The 12,972-nt window shown below is 41.9% G+C and overlaps 1 protein-coding gene across 7 annotated transcripts in view; it reads right to left on the bottom strand.

Moving 5' to 3' along the window:
- Positions 1–11,610, bottom strand: part of MAPKAP1 (MAPK associated protein 1) — a 211,292-nt gene extending 199,682 nt beyond the window's left edge. For 3 of the 7 annotated variants that reach the window (XM_037036877.1, XM_037036878.1, XM_037036874.1), the window contains exons 1-2: positions 11,352–11,610; positions 9,612–9,673 (exon numbers count right to left, since the gene is read on the bottom strand). The gene's annotated coding sequence lies outside the window, so the exon portion shown is untranslated. Of the gene's footprint in view, positions 1–9,611; positions 9,674–11,351 lie in introns of those variants that run through there. The other 4 variants (XM_037036875.1, XM_037036876.1, XM_037036880.1 and 1 more) reach the window with 3 other exon arrangements.
- Positions 11,611–12,972: the final 1,362 nt, after the last annotated feature.

Consider the following 12,972-nt stretch of genomic DNA (forward strand, 5'->3'; position numbering starts at 1 on the left):
AAGTCAGTCAATCTTTGTTATAATCTATTCTGTGGATTTTCACCAATATCTAAGCAGTCACTTTCTTCACTGGCTTTTCCCTCTCCCCCCATTTCCTAGTAAGACGTTCCAACTGCTGGATTGTGAAGTCCTTGAGAAGAAATGACGAGAAGCCTTCTTTGACTTCCTGTCACTAACACCCATGTGCTTGTAGCATGAACCTGGCTGAACAGAGAAAAATGAAAAATTTCCCAATGGAAATCCTAGAACCTAAGATTGCTTCCAGCTCAGACCAGAGCAACACAGAGCCTGAAGAGAGCAAAAGCAGAAAGGGGGTAGACTTTATGCACCACTGGTGGGAATGTAAAATGATGCAGTCACTTTTGAAAACAGTTTGGCAGTTTCCCAAAAGTTTAAGTAGAGTTGCTATGTAACTCAGCAGTCCACTCCAAGCCCAACAGAACTGAAAACACGTCCACACAGAAACTTGCACGGGAAGGTCCACAGCAGTATTATTCTAATTTTCAAAGAGTGGAGACAGCCCGAATCTCCACCAACTGATGGCTGGATAACCAAAGTGTGGTATTTCCACACAATGGAATGCTATTCGGCAATGAAAAGGAATGGAGTGCCGATACATGCTATAACATGGGTGGACTATGAAAACATAACCTAAGTAAAAGGAGCCAGACACAAAAGGCCACATACTGTGCAGTTCCATTTATATGAAAGGTTCAGAATAAGTAAATCCACAGAGACAGAAAGTAGATTAATGGTTGCCAAGAGCTGGGGGAGGGAAGAATAGGAGTGACTGCTAGTGGGTACAAGATTTCTCTTGGGGGTAATAAAAAAGTTTTGGTCTTCAACAGCGCTGATATACTAAAAACTATTAAATTATATGCTTTAAAATGGTGAACTTCATGGTATATGAATTATATCTCAACTTTTAAAAGGAGGGGTAGAAACACAGGAAGGCTAGAATACACACCGCACCCTAGATTTTTCCTAGTGTAGGTGATTCCAACACAAGGATACCAGCACATCACTTAACTGAACGGTACTAGCAACAGTAAGCACAAAAATTTATAAGCAATTTATAATACAGGTTGATTACATCATAGAGATGTCAAATTCCTCCTCCGAAAACGGGAGTGTCCACGTCTTTTCCCCTCGGGGAAAAGAAGAGAATTTTCATATAACGTTAGTGACCCCGTGTGAAGGTAGCTAATCTATGATTCTAGTAAAGAGGCAGGCAAACTGCTGTCCTAGCCAGGGGAGACTTCAGTCCTAGCGCAGGTAATCCCAACAGACCATCCGACTCTGCTGAGGCAGGTACTCCTGCACTGGAGGGGCTTCTCCCACCGGAACACCAGAGTGGGGCGCAGGGAGCCCGAGTTAACACCCACTGAGCTACCTACGGTCTTTGGGAAGTAATTCTCCTCTTCACTTTGGAATAAACAAATGGAAGGAGTAAAACAAGAAAGGCAATGTGGCATGAAAGAAATACAGAAGCTTTGGAGACCTTGGTGTGCTCCCAACTCCACCACACAGTAGCTGAGAAAATGAGGAAAGTCACAGCTTCTCTGGACTGCAGTAAGATACCACACACCTCACCAATCTGCTGTCACAATGTAGGGCCCCAAGGGGACACTCGAGTATCATATTTTCCAAATTAACCCGAAAGAAAGCCAGTGCATTTGGAGGTCATACTGGAACAGATTCAAGGATCTCTTATCTTTGAGATACTCAAACACGAGTTAGAAAACAAATACGATGCCCAAATTAGAATCCTCAACTCCCTTCTATGAATCCAACCGCCATTTAAATTACCAATCCTTTATGTTCTCTTCTCGTTCTAGATTTCATTCACTCTCGTTCTCTCCATAACCTAATGCAAGCCACCATCTCTCACCTAGGCTATGACAGTTGCTTTCTAATTTGTCTTGAAATCCTTCAATGACTTCCCAGACTCTCTAAGAGAACTGAAACTTGCCTACATCTGCCGCCCCCTCTTCAGCTTACCCTGTTAGTTCTTTCCACTCCAGCCATCCTCAACCTGCAGTTTTCTTCAAGCCTTAGAACATACACTCCTGTCCAGAACAGTTTTCTCTCTTCTCCCACCTGGCTTAGACATCTCCTTCACCCTTCAGGTCCCAATACACGCATCACCTGCCCCAGGAAGGTCCGACCTCGTCAAGTCCCGCAGAGGTGCCCCTCCATGCTCACCCTTCCTCTCACGATTGCAGCACCTCTCAAACCGGGCTGCACTTATCACCAGACTGCAAGTCCCGCGAGAGCAGGGTTGGTGTCTGGAGTTTTCACTGCTCCGTTCCCAGATACATGCCCATATCCAGCAACGACTGACTGAATAAATGAATGATTAGGCAAGAAGCTTAGTGGTGGGAATAGTGCTCCGAACACTGTTGTAAAACTCTTAATCTCCTTAACTGAAAAAACGTAGGAAAGGTACATGCAATGCAAATTACAAACTTTACAGTCAAATCATGCACTGGAGTGAAAATTGTTTTTTTTTTACCACCCCTCCCGCACCCAACAATGCTACACACACTGGATGGAAATGCAGCTTACTCCCAACAGCTCACCAAGTGAAGGTTACTTTGAAATACTTCAAATTCCACAAGCACTCAGGACGGCAAAGACTGTGGGAAGACAGTGTTCCACAGACAAAAGGACAGAAGGTACAAACGGAACAAACCCTGATCATGACTACCTAAGGAATGAACCAAGCTGTGGTTTCTGAAATACATTCAAAATACTTAATGTATTTTATAAGTCTAAAGTACAAATAATAGGGATTTGTTGTTAAAGATAACTAAATAACTTCCTTCACCTAGTTTAGGATATACAGGGTGCATATGAAAAGCAGTTTATTCTTGTATTATTTATTAATTATTGTATTATTTTCCATATGAACTGTAAACCTAATTTGCCCCACCCTGTATAAATCTCTTATCACATTTGAGACTTAGTTCTTTTTATTTTTATACCAATAATTTTTTCTCATCATGCATTTGTTGTCTATGCTAACAGGAATACACGTTATACCAAGTCAGAATTTTTAAGCCCTGGCTTGTGTAGCTCAGTGGATTGAGCGCGGGACTTCAAACCAAATCAGAATTTTTATTAGCATTTTGGGGATGTGACCACCCTTTTAACTCTGTTCATATTTTAACAAGGCAACTTTAATCCAATGATCAAAGCTTCATTAGCTTGTAAACAAACTGTTTCTGAGGTAAACTGAATCGCCCCACATCAGGAACTTAAGCAAGTAAGTATCAAAAAAGGCAGAGATTATAAATTAGGGCAGACAAATCTGTATCTCGCCCCAAGCTGGTAAAGAGCATTCTATCAATATAGTGAAATGCTAATCTCCTAATTAACAACCTAATTAGGTAATTATGGCTTTGCAGAGGGATGCCGAAATGAAATATGACAACATGGTCACCTCTTTATATGGCACCTGTGGGCCTTTTCAGCTGTCATTGCGAAGAGTGCAATATCAATCTGAACAGATGACAAAGTGCTGTCATTTTTCATTCTGATAATGTACAGAATGCTTTGGACAGAAGCAGTTTACAAAAAGAAACATCTTGCCTGGTATTTTCCTAATTTAAATATGCTCAAATACTTCGTTAAAATCTTTGCACACTTTTTATATTTTATATAGGAAAATACCACACAGATTAAAAAAAAACCTAACTGGCTATGATGCTTAACTGTATATTTTGAAACTATTATAATTTCAACTATGAAGTACTGTATATGAAAATTAGAAAAGAGTAAAAAACACCAATTCACCACTACTTCTTTTTTTTCTTCAGTTTTTTAAATCATCAACTGGGGATATGTTTATTGATGTCAGAGAGAAGGAAGGGAGAGAGAGCAAGCAGCATCGATATGAGAGAGAAACATCGATAGGTTGCCTCCCATACATGTCCCGACTAGGCATCGAACCCGCAAGCTCAGTATGTGCCCCAACCGGGGATCAAACTCACCACCTTTCAGTGCACAGGTTGATGCCCCAACCAGCTGAGCCACCTGGCCAGGGTACGACTTTCAATATTTATGCATTTTTAATATTGTTACAGAAAAATTAAAATCCAAACTGATCTTAATTTTTCTTACAAAAACATATTCACACTTATAATTTTCCACAATAAAAAAAATGCTTCCAATACCTAAGCATTCGACCTACAAAAAACAGCTCTATACAGGAGTGGGCAAAAGTAGGTTTACAGTTTTTCATGGGGAAAATTGAGTAATTAATAAGTAATAATAAAGAATACACTGTTTCTTGTACTCACAACTGCAAACCTACTTTTGCTCACCCCTCGTACACGCCAGTGTGCAGCCTCGCAGAGGCAGAAGTGCATTCTCTCTGAGAGACAGACCTGTCTGTCACAGGACCCCGTGATGCCCCACCAGCCACTCAAGGAGTGATGATGGCAGGGGGTGCTGGGACACTGGTCCCCCTGACAGGAATGGGGGAACCACACCATTGTCTCAAATATGACTTTGTGGGGAGGAGAGGAAGGTAGTTTCAAGAAACCTGAAACTGAATTCTAAGTGTAAAACAACAGAGGTGGAAACTACCTCAAAAACAGTCCATTTATAACTTCAATCATCTGCATGAGCAAAAAATTTTGGTCAGAATGATGTTCATTGGCTCTATATTTTCAAAAATAGTTTAAGAAATTTTATTAAAAATGATTCACGTTTTTCAGACAATGTTTTGGAAAACAGAGAGATGCATAAAGACCTGTCATCCTACCACCTATTTCTTTTCCTTCTTACGTATGACATAATTGGACATACTTTATAGTCATACATCTTTTCACTTCATGTTACATGATAAGCATATTAATATCATTAAAATCCTTCTAAAACATCTAAAATGACTGCACAGTATTTCCATTCTATGGCTTTTCCATAATTTCTCTAAACTCTCCACTAAATACTAAAGTTGTTTCTAATTTTTACTGTTATAAATAACACTGCAGTGAACATACTTGAATGTGAACATTTTCCTACATCTCTGATTATCTCTTTAACAACAATTCCTAGAAATGGAATTGCTCAAAAGGTATGCATGACTTACTTTGGTAAGGCCTGTGATAAATACTGCCAAAGCTCTTCCCAGCAAAGTCTGACTGATTTGTGTCCCCACTAGCAGCACGAGTGACCATCTCACCACCATCCTCTGCCAGCAATGAGTATTATTATAGAGTTCCATCAAAGCTTTAAACTTGGTATCATAAGGTTATGCCTGTAATCAAACATTCTCACAGGTAATAACAACTTTCCACAGGCATTAAGTTTCAATGAATGAGAAGGACCATGGTTGGTGACAGTCCCAAAAGGAGGGCCAGTTTCAACATCCAAATCCAGAGCAGCATGGAACAGAGACAAAAGCACTATAATTAGAAGAAGAAAACAAGGGTTCAAACCCCACCTGTGCCATTATGGGTAGCTTTCTACCTTCAATCACTTTCCTTCTCTAAGCTTCAGTTTCAGCATTTGTAAGACTGGGGTGAGGACATAATACCCTTTGTTCTAACAACTTCAACAGGTAGTCACAGGCACAAAAAGAGGTAAAAAAAGCAACTGAAGGCTTCATTGTTATTTAACAGATCAATTCATTTACTAGCCTAACAAACGGCAGACTGAAACCCTTTTCTCCATGGCGCACACTGTAGGTGTAAGTGATGCACAAAGCACAACCAGAAATTAACGAGACTAATTTCACAATCCAGATGTGCAATGAGTCTCACCCCCTTCACAATTACTCCACAGAATCATTTCTTATCACACTATACTAACATCTGAAAGTCTTGTGGCCTTGAATGCTTATACCTGCATCTCTCCCCAAATATTATGGTACTAGGTACTTACATAAGTTATTGCATTTAATTCTCATAAGTAGTGTATGAGATTGGCAGTGTTATCCTCATTTTGCAGATTGTGAAGGTCACACAGTTTGTAACTGGCAAGACCAATATTCGAATACAGGTGGGTGTGATTTCAAGTTCAAGTCTGCATGTCAGTTCTTTGTTAACATCTTTTATGCCAGCAACTAAAGTTCAGATGAAAAATTTACTTTCTTTTAAAAAGAAAACCATTCCTTCAAGTGGTTTTCTACCAATTTCTCTGCAGAAGCAATACTTACTTATGATAATATACCTTAAAATGAGTCCATAGGGAACTAAAAAATGTTATTGTTTTGAATGTGTAAAATTCAGTCCATTATATGTGCACCAATAATAAAAGCATATTCACAAAAGTATACTCAAGAAATAGAATATGACTAATGCTGCATATATTTAAAGGTAAATGTGACATAATATTCAATTTATTTCACAAGTGATTACTGTAATTTAATTCCAATACTTATTCTAATACATTCTTGCTATTCCCAGAATTTAAGTTTTGTTTTTTAAGTAGTCTCTCCCATTTTTCTCACTTTCAATTACTTAAAACTGTTTTCTTCTTAGGGATCAAATTTTGTGTTTCCTATATTAAATCTATTTTCCCAATATATCTAGACTGCTGCCAACTAGAGTTAATACATTTTGAATGACTGCTCAGAATTTATTTTGTTTATTTTTATATTCCACGTTTTTTCCTTATACAATAGAGTATGCATGAAAACAGGTATCTAGAAGAGCAATATTTTTTTTCAATTTCCACCTTGTGGAAGCTGGGTATTAAAATAAAAATAAATTAAACTCTTGGGCTGGGAACTCCCATACCATATTTCTCTCACTATGCTGGTGTCTCCATGCCCCCTTTCAATCTTGTGTGTATACAGTCACTGAAGCACTGTGTGCATTTGGGAAGCACCTGGCCTGTCAAGATCCTTTCCCAGAAGTAGTAATAAACAAAGAACAGAGGGAAGAATGGAGCGGTGCCTCCCAACCTGCCAAGAGAGGAGACGAAGCACTTTAAATTTGAACCATTCTCTACTGGGGTCTGCCAGTAATCAGCCACGTAACTTTGAACATGTCAAATAGAATCAGAAAGCTTGGCATCCTGAAAAGAACTCAGCAAGCCTTGATTTGAGTCCTCATTATCATCCAGATGGAAAAAAAGATATAGAGATTTCTAAGTGGCCTGACCAAAATCATGAGGCTGTTGGCGGCGTACCTACAGTCAGACTTCAAGTCTCTCTCAATCTAGCCCACTTTCCACTAAACTGTCTTTCACTGGGCGCCAGTGTTTTCAACTCAAGAGGTGACGTTTACCCTCCGAGGTCACTTCATGGCACTGTAGAGCGGATCAACAGCAACAAGAGATCTGATAGCATTTAAAGTGCTAAAGGTACTACAAGGTCATCTCCCCATCAAACCCCATCCCTCCTGAAATTTAGCCTGATTATATAATGAAAGCATTCATTCTGCCACTTCCCTAAAAAAAAAACCATCAGTATGAGTCAATTACAGAGTCAATTACAACTCCCCTTCACTCAGCAATTTACCAGTAGACTACTGATCGGTAATCTCCACTTGTGTGGTACCTCCTGCTTTGAACAGTGGATACCAAAATTTCAGTGATAAAGGAGATCAGGGTTCACAGCCAGGCAGCCTAGGATGGTACACAGTCCACAAATGTGCTTTGGTATACACAAAAAAATTTTTAATGGCAAATTTTTTAAGCTACATACACTAAAACCCAGATTTCCAGCATCTCTTGAAAATAGGCAAAACATGCCGAGACAATGGGCCTACTCAATCAGCAGCAGGAGCCGAGCAGTGATGGATACCTTCAGGCTGGTCATATGCCCCCAAGTTCACCCAGGTCTGTCCTACTTTCTTCGTTCCATCATAGGCATTTGAGTTGGAGACCCGTGAGGCAGATGCTCAAAGAAAACGGATGTAATAAAATTTGTTCACTCTAATGGAAAGTCCAAATTTTTTCTGGCATTATCACTCACTAGCTGTGTGACTCCTGGGTAACATACTCCACCGCTAAGCCTTAGGCTACTCGTGTATTAAATGGGGTCATACCACCTATCTCTCAGAATCCCTAAGATTGAAGGCAGCAAAACAAAAACACTTAACAATGACCAAAATATAGGTGCTCAATTATTTTACATTTAACACAAGTTGAAATGTGCTAACTTTCAAGTCAAACTTCTCAAAAACTTCAAGCTCACAGAAAACACAAAGTCAGGGCACCTCCCATGGGGAGAAAAACATAATGTGACAGAATTCCCTGTCATATAATAATTTGGTATTTACTGCTGTATCTTAATCAATAAGGCCTGTATATCAGAATAAGAGATTTCCAGTAAAATCTCAGCCTGAAGCATTTACAAATCCACTAAAGTATATCCATTTCTAAAGTCTTCAGTTATAAGTCAACTACCAAAGCAAAACCCCCACTGGAAGAAAAGAAATAGATTTAACAGGACAGATTCACTCCTCATTATCCCCACTGCCTAGCACAGTGACCAACACACTGAACACGGCTCACAGGCCAGCTCTTCTCTGAAGCGTCTCCGGAGGGTCCCCCTCCACATCAGAGAGAAGAAACAACAGAGTGTGGTACTGGACAGTGCAGATACCAAAGTCTAGCAGATAATCCCCCTACTCACAGCTGCAGCAGCTGCATAAACTCAAGGAATTGACTTAACCTCTTTATGCTCTAGTTTCCTCATGTGTAAAACCAGGGTGCTAATATAGGCCTTCCTGTACAAAAATAAATGAGATGATACATTTAACACAATGCTGGCACACAGTAAGTGCTCATTAACTGCTATTATCAACGTTCCCTCCTTTGTGATCCTTGTACCCTGTGGGGACTGCTATTTCTGTACCTACAGTACTGTATTACAGCTCACCTGCACACAGATGTCTCCCCAACTGGAATGTCAACAACCTCAGGGTGAAGACCTGGTTTATCCCTCTTTGCAACCCCAGGATCTAACACACTCCCTTTCACTGCTAAGTGAATCACAGATCCTCAAAGTATTTATTAACTAGAAGTTGTAAACAGAAACTGGAATTTACCTCTCCTGTCTGACACTCAAGTCCTCACTGACACTGACCCCTACTGACCCTCCAACTTTACGTCCCAGTATCCTCGATGAAAAAGAAGCCAGCGGCCTGGTTTATTCAGGCTGGGCTGCTCACCGCTCTAAAACTATGCCACAGTCCTCGAACCTTTGCATCTTACAGATATCACTTCAGGGACCTGGCCTTGCGTCAGGCCTTTCATCCACACTAGCTTACGACATGTTCCCAATACTCCATGAGGTCCATACTATCCCCTATCCCAACCCATACTTGAGAAAAACAAGGCTTAGAATTAAGAATCTTGCCAAATGTCACACATCTAGCGAGAAAAGGAGCCAGGAATTAAACAGAGTCCACAGTTACTCTCTACAGAATGTTTTCCTTGCTCATATTCAAAGTTGAGCTGACCCCCCTACCACTTTCTTGCTTTGGAAGATCAACATAGTCTTCTCTACATTTGAAAGAACATCTGTCCCATTAATTCTGACACTTTTCTCTTGTATACTTGTTTCAATGTTCTTGATATCGAGAGATACACTGTGAGTAAGCTGACAAAACACAAAATGAAAAAAGCACAGATGTAGGCATCAGACAGACCTGGGTTTGAATCCTGGCTCTGTCTCGTACCAGCTATGTAATTTATCCTGAGACTTCCTAATCTGTAAATTGAGATTAAAATGATTAAACAAGAGAAACCTATATATAATAGTTAGTACGCAGTAAATAATAAAACTCGGTTAACCCCACGTTATGAAGCATTACCTCCTCAAGAATGAATGACACCCCTCCCCCACTTGTGCTACCGCTGTGTCACAGAAAGAACTCTCACACGGTGGACTTATCACTCTGTGTTGGAATTATTCCCTTATCTCTCTCACTAAATTTTGCTCCCTGCAGTAGCAACTGAGCCTTACTTATCTCTACGCTGTCTGACATGGTACCTGGTATATATCCACACTCAGTAAATGTTTGCTAAGTGAAATAATTATAGATATAATGAGTGTTCATAGGAGTCTAGAAAAGAAATCATTTCCAGCTGGGCTTGCCTAAATTGGTGGAGGGAGGCCAATTTCATCTGGGCCCTGGGTAACACCACAATAGGTGGCACCAGAAAGGGAAAAAACTTCCTAGGCAGGGAGAATGACCTACAAAACATAAGGGACAAGGAAAAGAACAAACACGAGCTGAGGTCCTAATAATCTAAAAGATCAGGGCAGAATACGCTAGGAAGGGGCCCTTTTCAAGCACAGCTGGAAAGTTAGCCAGATGCAGGATCAGGAGTTGTAGAGGACTATGAGTTCAGAATGGGGTCACAGTAGCTGCAGGCAGGTACGAGAACAAAGCTGAATGGGGAAGGGACCACCAGCACACCTGTGAGGCCCCAGCAAGCTTGCAAGTGTGTAAACTGAAAAAGATGAAAACAATTAACAACGCTTCATCAAGGACTCTTTCAGCATTAATTGAGCATCTCGTGTGGGCTCACAGTATAGGAGGAATAAAGGATGGTGTCTCCTTTTCCTGCTCTAGTGGGTTTTTAAGTTAGGAATCCACTCCATCTGCTTGTCAAAACAGAATGAGAATGTTGGCTTTGTCTGAACTGTTTGTCAACCCCCTTCTCCATTTGACCATTCACACCTTGCTGGTTTTGGTTTACAACAAGATACTTTGCACCAAGTGCCAGGTACTGTGAAAAGCTTCAAAGATCTATGTGCATTCACTGAGAATGAAATTTTAACCAATTTCTGAGTCAACTTTCCGGTCTCTGGTTAAAAGTAATACTCTCTCATTTAAACTACAATGATTTTTTTCTACCCTAAACAGATCTAGAGCACTCTTTGCCACTCCCAAAAATATACAGCTGAATTTATATTCAAGTTACAACAGCACTCCACCTAGGTAGAAAAAAAACAGTTCTGCGAGACGGTTTACACCTTTGGGGCAATGGGGAGAAGGGGCGCTAGGAACTGGGGGTCACACAGGCAATGATTTGAAAACTTGATTTTCATATTTTGAAGAGTAAGACACCTGACTGTTGCTGAATGTGGGGCCAGAAACTGCCAGAGCCAACAGTACCCTCCTCCCTCCCCCTACCCAAACTAACAGACCCACTGGCTTCTCCCCCAAATCACAAACCCAGCTAGCTGTCAGGTTTACAGGCAGCGAGCAGCCTGCAGGTCTGGAAAGGGCCAGGAAACGGATGCTCACGGGAGACCAGAGCAAGGCCAGACATGCTGCCCGATGGGCAATGCGGAGCGCAGAGGATTAAGAAGCCCCTAGGCTCTACCGGTGGCTGGCAGGAGCACAAGCGAGGAGGCTAGAGGCTAGGGCAACCTTTACCTGAAGGTGCTGCTACACTAAGGGCCAGGTCGGCCCGGGACACGTTCCTTGGGGGGAGGGCCCGGCTCCCCTGTGCCTCCCGGCCTCTGCCCCGAACTCTCAGAATCCTCGGGGACTGGAGCTCCTCCTGGCCAGCTCAGCTGCCGCCTTCCGGTCTCGCCCTCATACCCAGGCTGCTCGCCACCTCCCGCCGGCTAAGCAGCAGCCCTGTTGCCCCGAGTGGCGCCACGACCCGGAACCGCACCCCCGCACCGGAAGTCCCCGACAGGGAAGGAGCAGCAGGCTGGGGACGTAGTGCGCAAGCCCCGGAGCCGAGTGCAAGGAGAGAGCCCTCTCGGGGGGCGGGGTCGAGTGGAAGGCCATGCGCATGTGCACCACTTCCATGTCACCGGTAAGGCCTGGGAGTCTGGCAAGACATGCCAACCCCTGGACTTGGCGTTAGCTAGAAATCAACGTTAGCGTTCTCCTTCGAATCATCTCCTTTCTGCCCCCTTTCATGGTAAAAAAAAAAAAAATCCTCAAGTTCATCAGAAGTGAGTGATGAGGCACCTTTGCCTCTAGGTCAGAGAGACTTGGGTTCAATGGCAAATCTTAACTTGCTATGTATTGTAAGACAAAATGCCTCCCCTCTCTGACCCTTGGTTTTCCCATCCATACAATATTCCAATTTTAGAGTATTGTTGTGAGACTCGAATGGGATGATACTTTTAAATCAGTTGACACAGAGCCTGACACAGTAAACACTTAGTAAATGTTAGTTATTACTCTTATTATCTGTGAAATGGAGGTGATAATTATGTTCCTCAAGAACTGCAGGGAGGTTTCCATAAGATATAAAGAATGGCACAGAACCAGAGCTCATTGTTTGCAGGGTCTCTTTCTCTCAGCAGGAATCAGTGAGGGAAGCCATTGACGGGAAACAAAGAACTCAAGCAGTGCAATGATTTATCTCTCCTACATGAGAGATAGTCAGAAAGTCTCTTTCAAAGATGTGCCTTAGGGCTCTGGCCAGGTTGTGGGTCTAACCCCCCTCAGGGCACATACAAGAAGCAACCAATGAATGCGTAAATAAGTGAAACAACAAATCAGTATTTTTCTTCCTCTCTAAAATCAATCAATGAATTTTTTAAAGCACCCCAGCAAAAGAAAAATAAAAGTCAAAGCCAGATTTCAGCCTAGATCCAATATTAAAGTTACCAACAAATACACCACAACCTACCCTCATGTTCAAATATATGATTAATTTCTTAGCTCATGGGGGGCCAGGGGGACTTGTGGGGGGGAGAGGCACCTTAAACACGCAAATGCATTCCTGCACACACACCACCACGGGTCCATTGGGAGCCCATTTGGGGAGCTCTGCTGCAGCAAAGGGTGTAGACAAGGCTGGACAGTCTGCTTTCTAAAGTCACCAGGTTACGTGACCCCTCTAAAATATAATCTTAATTTGCATTTGTCTTGACCTGCAATCTGATGCACAGCTGCCTGATTATCCCTCAGACACGTAAAACTCAACCTACCTAAAACTGAAGTCAACCAGACATGCTAAGCATTTATGTGTTGTAAGGATTCAATATCCACTCCACCACTTGCAAATGTTGTGGCTTCATGTTTCCAAGCT

Source organism: Sturnira hondurensis, unplaced genomic scaffold (assembly GCF_014824575.4).
Source record: "Sturnira hondurensis isolate 20B ecotype Veracruz unplaced genomic scaffold, ASM1482457v3 Scaffold0022908, whole genome shotgun sequence".
In the NCBI taxonomy this organism is placed as follows: domain Eukaryota; kingdom Metazoa; phylum Chordata; class Mammalia; order Chiroptera; family Phyllostomidae; genus Sturnira; species Sturnira hondurensis.